General features: G+C 42.1%; 1 long non-coding RNA gene across 1 annotated transcript in view; it reads left to right on the forward strand.

Moving 5' to 3' along the window:
• Positions 1-17,133, forward strand: part of LOC308583706 — a 58,311-nt gene that overhangs the window by 6,365 nt on the left and 34,813 nt on the right. The gene's annotated exons all lie outside the window — the stretch shown is intronic.

Here is a 17,133-nt window from a genome sequence, read left to right on the forward strand (position 1 = left end):
TTTATTTTAATTTCCTTCATTAATTAAATTTCTTTCCCACCCTTCCACCCAAAGGAGTCCAGGGTGGCAAAAGCCATCGTTACATTCTGTGGGTGGAAATTCCATAGTTTAATTATGTGAAGTTCTTTCTCTTGCCTGTCCTGAATCTTTCAACGTTCAATTTCAACGTTCTACTATTATAAGAGCAGTGCTGGATTAAACCCTGTGGAGGCCCCTAAGCAGTCAAAATCTTGGAGTGGGGCGGGGCGCCTTGTGTGCACGCTCTAGTAGGATAACATTGAACTGAGAAAGCTTGATAGTAATTTACTTCCAGGATCAAATCAATATTATTTTGATCCATTGTTGCAGGCTCCTAAAAGGCATGGGGCCCATAGGCCGCTGCCTGCTCTGCCTATTTGGTAATCTGGCACTGTATGAGAGGGAGAAAAACTCTAATCACTTTCTCCATACTGTGCTTAATTTTATATATCTGTATCATGCCCACTATCCGCTCGATTGCCTTTTCCCCCCCGAACTAAAAAGCCCTAATTGTTGTACCCTTTCCTCACATGAGGGGGAAAAGATGACTGCCCCCCACAACACCACATGTGAGAAGCCACCTTTTCCCTGTACTGCCCTTACCAGCAACGTTATGTGATCTCATAGCACCATTTCCAGGGACATTTCCAGGCCTGTTTGGCAAGCACATGGCAGTTTTGGTCAACTTTTTAACTTTAAGGAAGTTAAATAAATAAGAAAATTGTGATTTCAAGCTTCCTGAATCAGCTGTACTACTGAATTCTTCTTGGGGGAACCTGGTAGCACAACTAGTCACTGTCCAAAGTGGAGGTTGAATTGAAGTGGCTTGGATTTTCCTTTGTACACAACTTGTCATGCTACAAAGGAAAAACAGATCACCTGATGTCATGGATCGCCTGATGGTTCAGAGGGGGGCAGGGAGCATATCAAGAAATCAGGGAACCCAGGATCTGACCTGTCAGTCAGATCCAATTCACCCCTGGTTTAGAATCATCTCATATGACTATAATTTTATGAGAGAAAGCAACAACACCCCAACCATTGACACTACAGAGGTGCAAAAAATATAAATCAGCTTCTAAAAGATCTCATTTGAATGTTCTCTAATTTAGACCAGTGCACATGGTAGAGCCATATACTCCCTATCTTATGGGCTGCTAGGGTGCAGAGGATTGTTCTTCTTGGCAAAAACCATGAACAGCACATAATGTGTATAGAAACCCTCATATCCCTGGAACAGAATTGCAAAGCTAGGGAGCAACATACCTACATGCCCTTTCTCAATGGAACATGGTGCTTAGAGTCCTACCACCACCAACCAGTCCTGGTTGGTCTTCAAGATAGAATCCAGAGATATGAAGATCCCAAGATTGGTTTTGTTTTGTTTTCTACAACTTCCCTAGGAACTTCCCTAGTTTTAGGTGCTGAACAGCAGCTGAAACCCTGTTTTTAATCTGATGCTTCAGGAGTAGTCTGCTTGCTACCAACTCCATGTTTACCTGGAAAGATGTCCCACTGAGTTCAGTGGGGGGTTATTCCCAATTACATAGGCATAGAATTGTTGCCTAGAAGTTTTCTATCAAATCTGGAGAGGCTACAAATGGCTATTGGATAGAGTAATCTTGGTCTTGAGGTCTAAGATTAGTAAATCCCCTGCCCCCGCAATTTAAAATTAAGAAATTATCTGACCATAGGCAATTTTCACTTCATCTCAGCTTGATTCCTTGTTTGCTTGCTTGAGCCAACTATCTATGTTCTGCTGAATGGACTCATTTATCCTTAATATGCATCTGGCATGGTGCACCTTCTTTTTAATAAAAAAAATACTTATTCTTGATCCTGCTTGTGGATGAAATAGGCTAATCTAGTGCGATGCCAGATTTAGAAGAGTTTGGCCTTAATACATAAGGAGTTGGAGAATATAAACTTTAAGTTCTTTCAACTCTGCAAAGTCTTGTTCTCCTTGCGTTGTGAGAATTCAGCCTTTCTCAAAAAGCAGTTGGCCCTTAGAAACCGGGTGGGGGTGGAGAGTCAGATTTAAATAAGCAACAGTACAGAGAATGCAACACATTGCGAGATGAATCAGCAGCGCTTATTTTATGCTTCCCATGAGACTAATTATCAAACAAGTCCAAATATTAATATACAATCATATCCTTCTACCAGTACATTGCCAATGAAGGAGACCTGGAAGCAGAATCAGTCTGCATGCAGATTACATGGCTACATTAGGAACCATGCATTCAATTGTCATACAATGTGCAATTAAATGAAATGCAGCTACAGTGGTACCTCGGGTTAAGTACTTAATTCATTCCGGAGGTCTGTTCTTAACCTGAAACTGTTCTTAACCTGAAGCACCACTTTAGCTAATGGGGCCTCCTGCTGCTGCCGCACCGCCGGAGCAAGATTTCTGTTCTTATCCTGAAGCAAAGTTCTTAACCTGAAGCACTATTTCTGTGTTAGCGGAGTCTGTAACCTGAAGCGTATGTAACCCAAGGCACCACTGTATAGCAATACTTTCACATTATATCCTAGGGATTGTCACATGTTACATTCAATGTTGTTGAATTATATTTCTATCACACATTTTCTTTCAATGATCTCAGTTTGATTAGTATATGATCTGTGAACCTATGTACACAAATAGTTTTGCGGAGATTAACAGGTGTACATTCACACAAGCATGTGAACTTTGCTTCAGGATGAGAACAGAAATCGTGCTCCAGCAGCGCGGCAGCAGCAGGAGGCCCCATTAGCTAAAGTGGTGCTTCAGGTTAAGAACAGTTTCAGGTTAAGTACGGACCTCTGGAACGAATTAAGTACTTAACCCGAGGTACCACTGTATATCTGTGGAGTTTAAGAAGCATACATTGTACAAAAGTCAAACAGCATATTTTTTAAGACAGAAAAACTGCTGGGTTGATGTGTATATATAGAGAAGCCTTCACTATCTCCTTCACTGGCCCAGCATCTAAAGCCACATAAGACAATAACTTGCTGTTTTATATGGCATCCTTTCTACTAGGGGCAAAGCATATACTGTACACACTTTTAAATTTTACTTGCTTTTATTTTAACCTTCCTGTTTGGCTCAGTTCCAGCACTGGGAAATGGGAGCAAAGCCCAGGTGGCTTCTGATGGTCCCTGAGTTCACATACTTAAATCAAGAGTTGCCATCACCGTCATAAAGATGAGCTGGGAGGAGGTGACTCATTATCGCTATGGCTGTTCATGAGAGTCAAATGAGCTGTGAAGGTGCAGAATAAGCCAGACTTTTACTTGATAAAAGCAGTCATGATGAGAAGGAAATCCTTTCTCCCCAAGCAGGGAGAAGCCCTACGTATTCTGCGACCCACATATTCAAGGAACTGCCTATCTCTTTGGCAGCCCATGTGCCTGTTGTGGTCAGAAAATCAGGCCCTGCACCATATTACATCCGGATAATAGTATGGCAGAATAATAGAATAATAGCATTGCAGAGTTGGAAGGGGCCACGAGGGTCATCCAGTCCAACCCCTTTCAATGCAGGAATCTTTCACCCAATGTAGGGTTCAATCCCACAACCCTGGGATTAAGAGTCTCATGCTCTACTGACTGAGCTATCCAGCAAGGAGTAGGACCTTTTCTATCACAGGCCCAAAGCTGTACTACTGAATTCTTCTTATTGAGGTGACGAGTGCCTCTTCCTCCTCTGGTTTCACAAGGCTGCTTATTTGGGCAACACTGGTTATTTCTACTTGCCTTTGGTGAAGTCTATGGTTGGCTACTTAAAAGTTTTTATGGTTTAAACGTTTTTGTTATGTACTGAAGTTCTCACCCTGGGCCAGCAGGGGGATATTGTGGATAGTTTTCACTCAGGTCCACATATGCAAATAAGGGATCGAAAGTGACATTCAGTGATTCGATAGTTACAGAAAATTGTTACTGTTGCATTCTAGTGGAGCTCTATATAAGCAGGCTGGCTGAACCCTTCAGTTCAGTTCAGTTCTGGCCTGTGAATAAACAAGAGCTGTTTGAAGAATTGCTGTGTCGTCTGATATGTTCACCCACAACTTAACAGTTTTCATCATCTATGGTTGGTTTAAATGGGTGCCTTTCACCAGCTTCAGTTGCTCTGGAAGCTGCAGCCATTCCTGGGCAGCAGATGCCCCTGACAGTGCTTAACACTCTGGTTAGATTGTTCTCAACTAGGGCCAGGGCCTTTTCAGTACTGGCCCCGATTTGGTGGAACACTCTGTCACAAGAGACTAGGGCCCTGCGGGACTTGAGATCTTTCCGCAGGGCCTGCAAGACAGAGCTGTTCCACCTGGCCTTTGGTTTGGACTCAGTCTGACCCTTATATTTCCCTCCCCTTATGGTTTTGATCTATGGCCTACTTTTAAAATGAGGCTGCATTTTAAATTGTATTTTAACCTGTATTTTAAATTGGTTTCCCCCTCCCCCTTATGTTTTTATTGTAATTTTACTGGTGTTAGCCACCCTGAACCCGGCTCTGGCCAGGGAGGGCGGGGTATAAATAAAATTTATTATTAATTTATTATTACTTCTCATCAACAGCGACTCCACCCGGTGGGATGGAGCCACAGCAACAGCCTCCTGGCAGCAATGCCACTGCTATTTGCTGGAAGAGGAGAAGGCATCTAGCTCCAAGCTCATCACTTTCTCATTCCCCCCTAGGAAGTAACAGTGATGCTGCTGCTGCTGCTGGGAGGCTATTGCTGTGGCTCTACTGCCCCAGGCAAGCCACTCCTGCTAATGAGCTTCCTCAATTGGGCTCTGTCAACTGCCCACCATGCCTCCCTCTGGGACCATTCTTGAGCTGGACACAATGTCCCTTATTTTTAATGCCCTACTCTTATGGCTAGATGTTAGCACAGTGTCCTCCAGGAATACGTTATTCTGAGAATAGCTGGACCAGACTTGAGTTTTTCTATTGCTCCCCACGGATATCGTTTATAATGCTTTACCATGACTGTCGCATCAAGCTTCGCAACAGCCTTGTGAATGAGGGACAATACAGTTCTCGCATGGAGGCCCAGTGAAACGGTCAGTATTGCGTGGACAATCACTGCATAGAATAGATTGGCTCCTACTGTGTAGCCTGCTTCAGTGCCGCTCCTTGAACAACTATGAATAAATTGTGCAAAAGAGCAAGCTATTATTTATTCGTATCACAGAATTCGGCTTTCCTCGTTGCAGAATATGGGCTACCTTGCTGCAGAATTCCATATCGTTTCTTATCGTTTGTAGCACAGGGGACTCGCACAGCCATGGCAAAAAGATTATGTCCTCAGCTGGGTACTACATCGCAAAGGACTGCCTTGGCAGCCCACAATCCCTGTGGGGCCCACGAGACAAGAGAGTAATTATAGAGCCTTCAATTATGCTAGCAGTGAAAGCATCTCAAATGGGCACTTGGAAGGGAAGAGGAACAAACAGTTCCGGCCTGGCACTCGGCAAGCCATGTGACATACGAATCCTGGATGAATAGGAGCATCAAATGCAAGTCTGCATGACTGAGTGCAATCACTGAAACGAATAAAGTCTGGGAGAGGGAGATGCTAGTGAGGAGGTTGTGGTCAGAAGGAAGGCACATAGTCAATAACCTTGCTGAAGCTAATCTGATCTGTGTCTGGCCAAGGTTTAGGCGCAATATAGCCTCTAGCCTCAAGTTCACTGCCTTGAGATCCACCATGGGATATAAACAAACTTGACTGCTCGTGAATAGCTGAAGCCATGTGTTGGCTCTGAAGACCCATTGGTACTGAAAATAACTGAAACAGGAGGAATGTGTTCCTCCCACTGAAATGCATCAGGAAAAGGCACACGAGATTTATCTTCAGCTGAAAATCATGAGATGCTATGTGAAATTAGGAATCTGTCTTAAACTGAGTCAAGTCATTGGTCCATCTAGCTCAACAGTGTCAACTGGCAACAGTTCTCCAGGGCATTCCCAGTCCTCTGTGTAGATGCCAAGGTTTGAACCTGGTAGGACGTTCAGCATGCAGAACAGATGCTCTACCACTGAGCTATGGCTCTTCCCCAAGTGAGCAAGGAAACTGATGAAAGTGGTCTTTTCCCATCAGTTCTCCTTAGCGAGCAACATTAACCCTGCTATGTGGGAATCCCTTGCAGACGACCGCAATGCCTGGAGACAGACAGACAGACAGTTTGTGCATCCATAGCAGTGACCAGAGGAGGAATGACAGCTGGGGGGAGCACAGAGAAGAAATGCTGTGGTACACTGGCATCAACAGAACCACAGCTGCAGCAAAACTTTGGTCTTTACAGCCACAGCAGGTGCTGCAACCTTGCACCAGTTTGACTTCACCCCCAAAGGCGTACACCTCCATTGTCTCCCAAGACAGACGGATGCCAACAGCAATTAGCCTATAAAGCACTGTGCAGTTCGGTACTGCCTTTGCAGTGCCTCTGTTTTGCAGAGGTAAAATTAAAACCATTTTCCTTTGTGTAAGACTATCTGTAGGCTGAAAGAGGGTATGGCTTTTACACTCAGCATATTTCTCCATGTAAGAGACAGAAAGGCCTCCAATCCACTTTCCCACAGCAAATTTTGTTATTACTAGTGCCACCTATTGGCATCAAAACATATTTTTTTGCAATCAGACATTGCTGCAAATTACATTCTAATCTAAACTGAAAAATCTGTTGTAGTCTGCATAGCACCAAATGCTGTACACCACAAATTAGAAATATAATCTGTGTGTCCAGATGTATCACTGGTAGCCTTTGATCAACAAATATTGGCACAATGCACTTGTTACTAGTTCTTAAGACAAACTGAGGCAAATTGTCCAAGTTCCAGTTATCAATACAAAGGACAGTGGCGTAGCGTGGGTTGTCAGCACCCGGGGCAAGGCAAGTAATTTGCGCCCCCTAACCCGTGGATTTGCGCCCCCTAACCCTAACCCCCAGATGTTGCGCCCGGTGCAGCCGAGCCCCCCTGCACCCCCCACGCTACGCCACTGACAAAGGATTAAGCAATATGTGAGCAAATTCACAATGCCTGTCATAATGGCATTCCTTAAAGTTCTTTCTCAAAAGGAGTTCTTATTTCCTTTGTTAATAAGCTAGAGTTGCCCTCTTTATCCTGAGGTTAAGCAGGGGATAAAGAAACCCCTTGATTCTTGGGACATCAAGAAATCCTTTAAAACCTAGAATCAGTAAAAGCAAATCTAGCATTGAAGGTACATAATGTGCTCCGTGGAGAAAGGGCAACCAGCTTCCTAATAAACCAGTGAATCACAATCACATTTTCTACAAAACCAGTTAATGTTTTCTTACCAGCAGTGACATCATTAAACCTATGCAATTTTATCAAATCATTTTATTCCATTGATAGAATATTACCTGCTGCGCCTAAATGAAATATCCATGTGACTTTTAGAAGCTGATTCCTCCTAATGGCCTTCAATGTCTACATTAGGGTACTCCTGGGGTTCTCAAACTTCTTACCCTCGGAGGCCACTAGAGAATGTTAAAAAAGAAACAGGAACGTAAGAAGAGACTGCTTGATCAAGCGGCATTTACTGACATCATTTTCTTCATCTTCATCTTCATCATATTATTCACATACTGCCCTTCACCCTAAGATTCCAGGGTGGTTCACAAAAGAAAAATGCAAAATACACAAGAAAACAAAAACAAGCCAATAACCTCCTGCTCCCACAAACACATTTTAAAAGAATACAATGTTAATCAGCCAAACACCTTGTTGAAGAGAAACATTTTTGCTTGGTGTCTAAAGATATGTAATGAAGGCACCAGAAGAGCCTCCCTGAGGAGAGCATTCCACAAATGGGGGGCCACCACAGATAAGGCCCGTTCTTGTGTTGCCACCTTCCGGACTTCTCGTGGAGGAGGCACACGAAGAAGGGCCTCAGAAGGTGATTGCAGGGTCCAGGGCAGTTTCTACTGATATCTAATCCATCTTTGGGAATATCTAAATTCTTTGCTAGAGCATTGTTCTTGCAGAAAGAAATTTCTCTGGTCAGCTTTCTTCAGGGTATGTATGGATATTAGCACTGGATGTATTGTGATTTGGCACACCCACCCACCCACCCCTCTTAAGGCAGAATTTGCTGATCTGGAGGCAACCTTCGACTCTTACCTTTGTACAGTGAGCTCCATCCCAGCTGTGCAAAAGCCTGAGGTTTCTACACTGCCACTGTCACCCACCCACTGTGTTCCTGATAATACCCCACACCCCACCACCTGACAGTGCAGCAGCAAATTGGGCAACAAGGGCTCCTAAAAACAAAGATGTGTACAAGAGCAGAAGCTAAGGTTTTCTTTTTTTACAGACACACCCTTGCCCAGACAGAACTTCCTTGTCAGAAATAGAACCTCACAGAAATTCAGCAGACTCCTAAACTGAAATTGGTGGTCCTGAATCTTATCTGCAATGTTACTATGCTGCACTGATGCAGCTCCTGCATCCTTCCAACTCCCACTGCATGGGGCAGCCAAGCCCTCACTCAAATCACAGGCATAACAAGGAATTGAGGTGCTACATGGTTTTCAAGAGCAGCCAACACTGCTGTAGGTCATGTCATAAAAGGCAACCAATGAATGCCATAGGAGAGACAAGGCTGTAATTTAGAAACGGAGTATAAATCTTTATGGTGTATATATGCATTTGTTTATATCTGACAGTTGTATGTAAGGAAGTTAAACCACTGTTCATTTGCTGTTCACCATCTGACTTCCTTGTTTCCTCAGATTATTTGTACAGTTAGTACATGGACTCAGCTGCATTAGTGAAGAAACAACTGTTTGAATGCGCTATAAACATGCAACACTAGATGGTGCAAGAGAGCAGGAAATTTTTATATGCGTTTTTCCATAGGGTTTCTTGTTATAACGATCTAATTTCTGACTTATTTATAGTGGCGGGAGGGGGTGTTTCCTGTGTGTAGATCCACCCTATGATTACTTCCAAACTTTGTTCACTGACACAGTGAGTGAGGCTATGTGAATAGAAATTTTATCAGTGGATGGCAGTAGGAGCTGTGTCTTAGAACCAAACAGCAACTATAGTATTGCAGTGAATGCTAAAAGTTGAACATATATGCCTTTCTACACACTTATTCTTGGCTGTATTAAACAGATCTTTAAAAAGCTATTTATTGCATGTTCTCTGTTTGATCCTAAGGATGGAGACAGACAGTAGTTTTTAAGAGAGCTGAGCATGATGTTCATGCCCATTCTGATAAGCTGTTCTTTTCTTTTTTTTAATAACCAACATTGACAGATGATAGTAACATTGCTTACATTTTAAATTGACTGTTAACTGAGCTTCAAATATGCATTGTGCAGGCTAATAACATTTTCAGAAAGGCTGTCATCCAATTAAAGATTAATCTGCTAAACCCCATACCATTAATCTAAGAATTAAATTTGCAAATGGGTAAAAACAGTATTTCTAAAGCAAGGCACAAATTCACTTTTGTGAGGAGGAAGAGAAGTTCCACTCTTGTGTCTGGTCAAACAACAGTTGGGATTTTCACCGTGCTTCAGAAATATATAGAAATGTGCATCATATCAAACTTAACACTCTGGGGTGAAAAAAAAAATTATCTCAAGCCTGAAAGTAGAAGACATCCTCCCCATTGTGGTTAAACCATGCCTGAGATCAAGGGAACCATTTTAAGCACCCTCCCATGTATCTCTGACACCCATTTCCTGTTTGTCTTACCAACCGCGTCAAAAAGCTTCAAACATTTCGATGTATGAAGCAGGCCACAGAAGCAGGCGAGTGAGACTGGGGTGTGATTTCTTTGCTGAGCTTCGCTCTAGTTTGCTGTAAAATGTCTAATTCGGGGAAGAATTGGCCGCTTGCAAAGGAGCCTAACACAGGATTGACAAAAGGTGTTGCAGAGAGGCACTGATCCTGCATGGTTCAGAGTGCTTCCCCGCAGAGAACTGACCCCTCTGCTCTTGGTCAGAAGTTATGTGGGGAGGAGGTGCAACATCGCCAAGCTAATTTGGGACCGGATTCAGGGCAGGTGATTCCCAGGTGGACCCAGGGTGGGCCAACCTGATTGGGGGACCCAGATTGGGGCCATAGGTGGATGCAGGGGGCTTTGCACACAGCTCTAGTATTTATTTGCCAATAAGTATGTTCATATGGCTGCAGGGATGCTGATAATCTTCTCTTTAAACTTCACCCAGGGCATTTCACTGCTAAGCTAAGGGCAAGGTGATGTATTCTCACCATTTCACATACAGAAGCAGACTGGACTGGCAGCTGAAGCTTACTTCAACAGTGGCAATGGGACACCGTCTTCTGTACTTGAAGGCAGCTGGCTAAGTTAGGTGGACAGGGTAGGTCGCAGTGCACACACTGTGTCCACCCTTTGGAGACATGAATGGCGTGGTCTCCACTAATATGGACAAGGCACAAAGATTAACAGTCACTAAAGAAGGGAGACTCCCTAAGACTTTTTTCGAAATGACAGAAAATATGGACTTGATAGACATTTGGAGAACAAGGAACCCTCTGGAGAGAGAGGGAACCTTTTTCTCCCAAGCAATGATGACCTGGACCAGAATTGACCAAATCTGGGTTACTAGTGGACTGGCTCCAAAGATTAAGAAAGTGGAAATCTGCCCAAAAACTTGCTCCGACCATAACGCCGTGAAGATGGAGATGAAACCCACAATAACTGGTCAATTTAGATGGAGAATGAATGACACCCTCTTTCGAGATAAGGAGATTCTCACGAAGGCCCAAAAGACCCTAAAAGACTATTTTGAAATAAATTTGAGGACCGACGTCGAAAAAAGAGTGATCTGGGATGCAAGTAAAGCGGTTATGAGAGGACTTTTGATTCAACAAAACTCAATAAAGAGGAAAAAACAAAATGAGAAAAAAGAGAAGATCTTGGAAATGATAAAAGAAGGAGAGAGGAAATTAAGAACAAAACCAAAGTCTCAGGACATTTTAAGAGAGATCAAGTTATATCAAACCCAATATATGGAATTGATGAACCAAGAGATTGAATGGAAGATAAAGCAAATGAAGCAAAAAACTTTTGAATCAGCAAATAAATGTGGTAAACTTTTGGCATGGCAATTGAAGAAAAGGCAGAAACTAAATACAGTTACAAGTCTAGAGGTGGATGGAAAGAACATATCTAAACCCAATGAAATTAGAAATTGCTTTTTAAGTTATTTCAAAAAACTCTATACTCAAGGCCCGCAAAATGAAGAAGATATAGACAAATTCCTTGGAAGATATGGATTACAAAACATCTCTCAGCAAAGTAAGATGGACTTGAACCAGAGAATCTCAGAACAAGAGATAGAGGCTGCCATTCAGAATATGCAACTGGGCAAATCTCCGGGACCAGATGGATTGACTTCTAGATACTACAAATCGCTGAAGGAATGGTTGATTCAACCATTAAGAGAAGTTTGTAATGAGATCCTTGAAGGAAAAAGGGCACCTGAATCGTGGAAAGAGGCATACATTTCACTCATACCAAAGTCAGAGACTGAAAAGACCCAACTCAGGAACTACCGCCCAATATCATTGCTCAATGTGGATTACAAAATTTTTGCAGACATTTTGGCAAAAAGACTTAAAAGAGTTTTGATGGAGATGATTCATAAGGACCAAGCAGGCTTTCTCCCTAAAAGACACCTGGCGGACAATGTAAGGAATGTTATAGACATTCTGGAAAAGCTAGAGGTGAATATAAACACTAAAGCAGTATTGATATTTGTAGACGCGGAGAAAGCCTTTGACAATATTTCTTGGAGTTTTATGAAGAAGAATCTGCATAGGATGGGGGTAGGTCTGGGTTTTGAGAATGGTATGGCTGCAATATACTCTGAACAAAAGGCCAAACTGATTGTAAATAATGTGGTGACTGAGGAGCTTAAGATAGAAAAAGGAACACGACAGGGGTGCCCGATCTCCCCATTACTCTTTATTACAGTTCTGGAGGTCTTGCTGAATATGATAAGAAATGACCAGCAGGTTAAAGGTGTGCAGGTCGGAGCTAAACATTACAAATTAAGAGCGTTCGCAGATGACTTAGTATTGACTTTGCAAGAGCCAAACACTAGTACGAAAAAGGTATTAGAAATAATACAACAGTTTGGCCAGGTAGCTGGATTTAAGTTGAACAAGCTAAAAACCAAAGTTTTAGGGAAAAACCTAACAGATATGGAAAAGGAGAAATTTCAAGAGGAAACAGGTTTGACTGTGGTCAAAAAGGTCAAATATCTAGGGGTTTATCTAACATCCAAGAATCAGAATTTGTATAAGGACAACTATGAGAAATGTTGGTCAGAAATCAAAAAGGACTTGGAGATATGGTCAAATTTGAAACTGTCAATGTTAGGCCGAATTGCAGTAATTAAAATGAATGTATTGCCTAGAATGCTATTTTTGTTTCAGACCTTGCAGATTATTGACAAGATGGAATGTTTTAAGAGGTGGCATAAAGATATTTCGAAATTTGTCTGGCAGGGCAAAAAGCCCCGAATTAAATTTAAAATACTGACAGATGCTAAAGAAAGAGGGGGTTTTGCCCTGCCGGACCTAAAATTGTACTATGAGGCAGCAGCTTTTTGCTGGCTCAAAGAATGGATGCTCCTCGAGAATACAGACATCTTGGATCTGGAAGGTTTCAACAATGCTTTTGGTTGGCATGCATATCTTTGGTATGATAAAGTTAACAGTGCCTTCAAAAATCACATTGTTAGAAAAGCATTGTTTAATGTTTGGATAAGATATAAAGATCTATTGGAAAATAAAACCCCTAGATGGGTGTCACCAGTGGAGGCTAATGCTGTGAAAAAACTCAATATGGAGGTCGGATGGCCGAAGTATTGGGAAATCTTAGAACAGGATGGAGATAAGTTCAAATTACAAAGCCAGGAAAAATTGAAACATAAAGTGGAAAATTGGTTTCAATACCGTCAAATAATGGAATTTTTTAAACAGGACAGGAAAGTCGGCTTCCAGGTGGAAAAATCAAAATTAGAAACCGAATTGCTAGAACCTACCACTAAGAATTTATCTAGAATGTATAACTTGTTGCTGAAGTGGAATACAGAGGAGGAAACAGTCAAATCAGCCATGATTAAGTGGGCACAGGATGTTGGTCATAACATTATGTCAGATGACTGGGAATGGTTATGGAACACCGGTATCAAATTTACGGCATGTAATGCCTTAAAGGAAAACATTATGAAAATGGTATACAGGTGGTACATGACCCCAGTCAAGCTGGCAAAAATTTATCATTTGCCCGATAACAAATGTTGGAAATGCAAAGAGACTGAAGGTACCTTCTACCACCTTTGGTGGACATGCCCGAAGATTAAGGCTTTCTGGGAAATGATTTATAATGAAATGAAAAAGGTACTTAAATGTACTTTTCCTAAAAAACCAGAGGCCTTTCTCTTGGGCATTGTCGGCCAATTGGTGTCAAAGAAGGACAGAGCTTTTTTCATGTACGCTACAACAGCAGCAAGAATACTCATCGCAAAGTATTGGAAGACACAAGATCTACCCACTCTGGAAGAATGGCAGATGAAAGTGATGGACTATATGACATTGGCAGAGATGACAGGCAGAATCCGTGATCAAGGAAAAGAGACAGCGGAAGAAGAATGGAGAAAATTCAAAAGATATCTTAAGGACTATTATAAACTTAATGAATGTTAGAGTGTTTTGGTTCTTAGGAACAAAGGGATACAGCGACATAAGGTTAGAATATAGAGATGACTAAGATGATTAAGGTTGGAAAGTAACAATTGGGAGTTGCTATAAAATTATGGACATTGGGATGCAGAAAGGGGGGGTATGGGGAAGTCTTAGAAAAGAGGTTTATGAAAATATGTTATGAAATTATACGTGTATGTTTGTTTTCTTAAGTGTTTGTTTGTTTTTTAAAAAAATTTCGTAAAACCAATAAAAATTTTATAAAAAAAAAAAACTGTGTCCACCCTTTGCCGCTCAACATTTGCCACACTGTCTCATGGTAGTGCTGCCCCTGACTTCACTGACATTGACAGGCAATAGTAACATTGCTTATGTCCTAAATTTCCTGTTGACTGAGTTTGAGATATGCAGTCCTTGGCTAATACGTTTTCAATAAGTCTGTCACCCAGTTAAAGAAATCTTTAGTAGTTTAATCTACTAAAAAATTATATGATTAAATATTCAGTTGGGTAAAAGCAGTTGTTCTAAAGCAACATGGATATGCTTTGCTTTTGGTGACACAGAGGGGGATAGTTGTTAAAGCAGGAGTGGACATCACAATTATTAGTCTGTTTTCCCGCAAAAAAAAAGTCTCGACACCAATGAAAATGCAATACACAGTGCCACTGGCATACACTGTGTATAAATGAAAATAAGACATATCATGTAGGCCCTGCCCTCAGGCTTAGAAATTCAAAGGCAAGACTTAGCAGAGGAAGCAGGGAAATAAAAAAGCAAGAGGAAAGAGATCTGTCTGATAATGCCAGAGGAAAGAAAAGAGATGTTAAGAACCAATTACATCTGGTTGGGTCCATGCTGAACTTCCCTCGCTGGTGTTCCTGTTGAGATGGAGGTGGTGCAACAACTACCCAGAAGTCCTTTTGGCCCAGAGGTCTTTTGCCAAAGGCAATTGGCAGACGGTTGCCCCCCTACGTCAGCACTGCTGGTTGCGCTAAGGTCGACGTTACTGTGGCAACAGCTGATGTTAGCATAGTGGCATGACAGAAAAACACTTCCTCTCTCCCATGCTATATTAAACCTGCAGCTGTAGAGAAAATGGAAATATCCTCCCACAGAATACCTCACCTCATTTATTTATTTTTAAACCACACACCTAAAAGCCCACCCAACTCAAGAGTTGTGCATGGGCAGAGACACTGGGTCAACCTCATGTGGTGATATTAGCTCTTGGCTCTTCCACCCTCAGTAGGGAACTGCAGTAAATTCTGGCAAACGGGTCTGTATATGTGTGTGGTACCACAGGGCACCACCAAAGTGCCTTAGTAACCTTGTGACACAAATGTGTACAATACAGCCAGCATAGAGGTCTGTGTCTTCTTGAAATTCCTAGCCAAGTTGTTTGTCCAAATGCACAGGTAGCTGATGTAGTGACGTTCAGATATTGTTGGACTACAGCTCCCATCAGCGCCTCGGACCATCACAACTATAGCATAGTGCACATGCAGAACAGAAGGCGAGAGGTGAGGGAGCTGAATTTTTGCCTTGCACAGGGCACTGCTGAAATTTAAAAGACCAATAGACTATATGACATTGGCTGAAATGACTGACAGAATCCGTGAACGGGGAAAAGAAACGGCGGATGAAGACTGGAAGAAATTTAAAATTTATCTTAAGAAATATTACAAAATTAATGAATGCTAAAATGTTGAGGTTTTTAGTAAAAAAAAGGAGATTACAGTGACAAAAGATTAAGTAAAAGAAAAGAACAAATAAGGAACTAAACTTGATAAAAATCTAATTTAGGACTTGCTGAAATAATTTTGGGAATTGGGATGCAGAAAGGGGAGGTTTGGGGGAGTCAGAGAAATGAGGTTTATGAAAAAAAGGAGAGGAATTTATACGTGTTTTGTCTTTTTATTTGTTTGTATTGTTTATAAAAACTTTGTAAAACCAATAAAAAAAATTATTTAAAAAAATGAAATTTAAAAGACCAAAGCCCCCTCCACCTTGTGTGTGCTGAGAATGGACATGCAGAAATTTGCTTCCCCGAATATTTATTATTTTTTGAAAAATGATACAGTATCTTGTTTTTCATCATGTAGGTCTCACAATAAAACTTACAACATACAAAATTTAAAAACATAAACCTCCAAAATTTAAAACCTCAAGAACTGAAAATCCTTCTTTAAAACGTGTAAAACGTTTAGGTTTCACAGACCTCCTGAAATAGAGCAGTTTTGACTAGGTGTCTGAAACTCAGAAGGGGCAGTGCTTGTCTAATTTATTGTTAGGCCCCCAATTTAAGAAATACGGAATTATTTGTGAGCAAGTAGTTCATCTACTTTATCAGCAGAGTACTTAGTACAGGTACTCTGGCTCCTTGCAGTCAAGGTGTTTTGCTTATTAATTTGATACGCTTATATCTTGCTGCATCTCTTCCAACGTGGATCTCAAAGGTGGCAGGCAGAAAGTTCCCATACAGCCTCTCACCCAGACCCTGGTGAGATCCAGACATGCTTAGCTTCTGCTCAGTTGCCACATCCTCCTCCCTTTAGGCCACGTCATGAAAGACAGCTGCTAGCAAGCAGTTCCAGGATTCATAAGAAAGGGGCCCTGACCACATCCTCTAAATGTTTTTTTTCTTTAAGTTCACTCTGCTTGAGAACAGTAGGTGAGGAAGAAGCGAAGAGGGCGCTGATTGGATCTGAACTCTCCAAACTGTGCAAAACGGTTAATGTAGTTCAATGGGAACAGTGTGTACGGTGATGAACACTGGGGGGGGGATCCTAACTTTACATATACACTGATGGGGTCTGGTTTACTATGAGGTAAACATGCTCAGGGGATGTGGGTGGCGCTGTGGGTTAAACCACAGAGCCTAGGACTTGCTGATCAGAAGGTTGGTGGTTTGAATCCCCGCGACGGGGTGAGCTCCTGTTGCTCGGTCCCTGCTTCTGCTGACCTAGCAGTTTGAAAGCACGTCAAAGTGCAAGTAGATAAATAGGTACCACTCTGGTGGGAAGGTAAATGGCGTTTCTGTGCGCTGCTCTGGTTCACCAGAAGCGGCTTAGTCCTGCTGGCCACATGACCTGGAAGCTGTACGCCGGCTCTCTTGAGATGAGCGAGATGAGCGCCGCAACCCCAGACTCGTCCACGACTGGACCTAATGGTCAGGGGTCCCTTTACCTTTAAACGTGCTCAGAATTGCAGCCTTGTTCATTGCTATATTTTGCTCTTCCATTGTCTATCCTTCCTATCTTCCTTTAGAGCATTTCAGGGGCCTAATCCAGCCTACCGGTTGATTTAAACAGGCCCCAGTAGCAATATATGTCCCGGGGGGAAATCCTAAAAGCTCAACAACCTCAACCCTAAAAAAGCTCAAGAACTTTGGTCAGCCCTCATGCATGTTC

The sequence above is a fragment of the Podarcis bocagei genome (assembly GCF_964188305.1).
Source record: "Podarcis bocagei genome assembly, chromosome: 1".
Taxonomy (NCBI): Eukaryota; Metazoa; Chordata; class Lepidosauria; order Squamata; family Lacertidae; genus Podarcis; species Podarcis bocagei.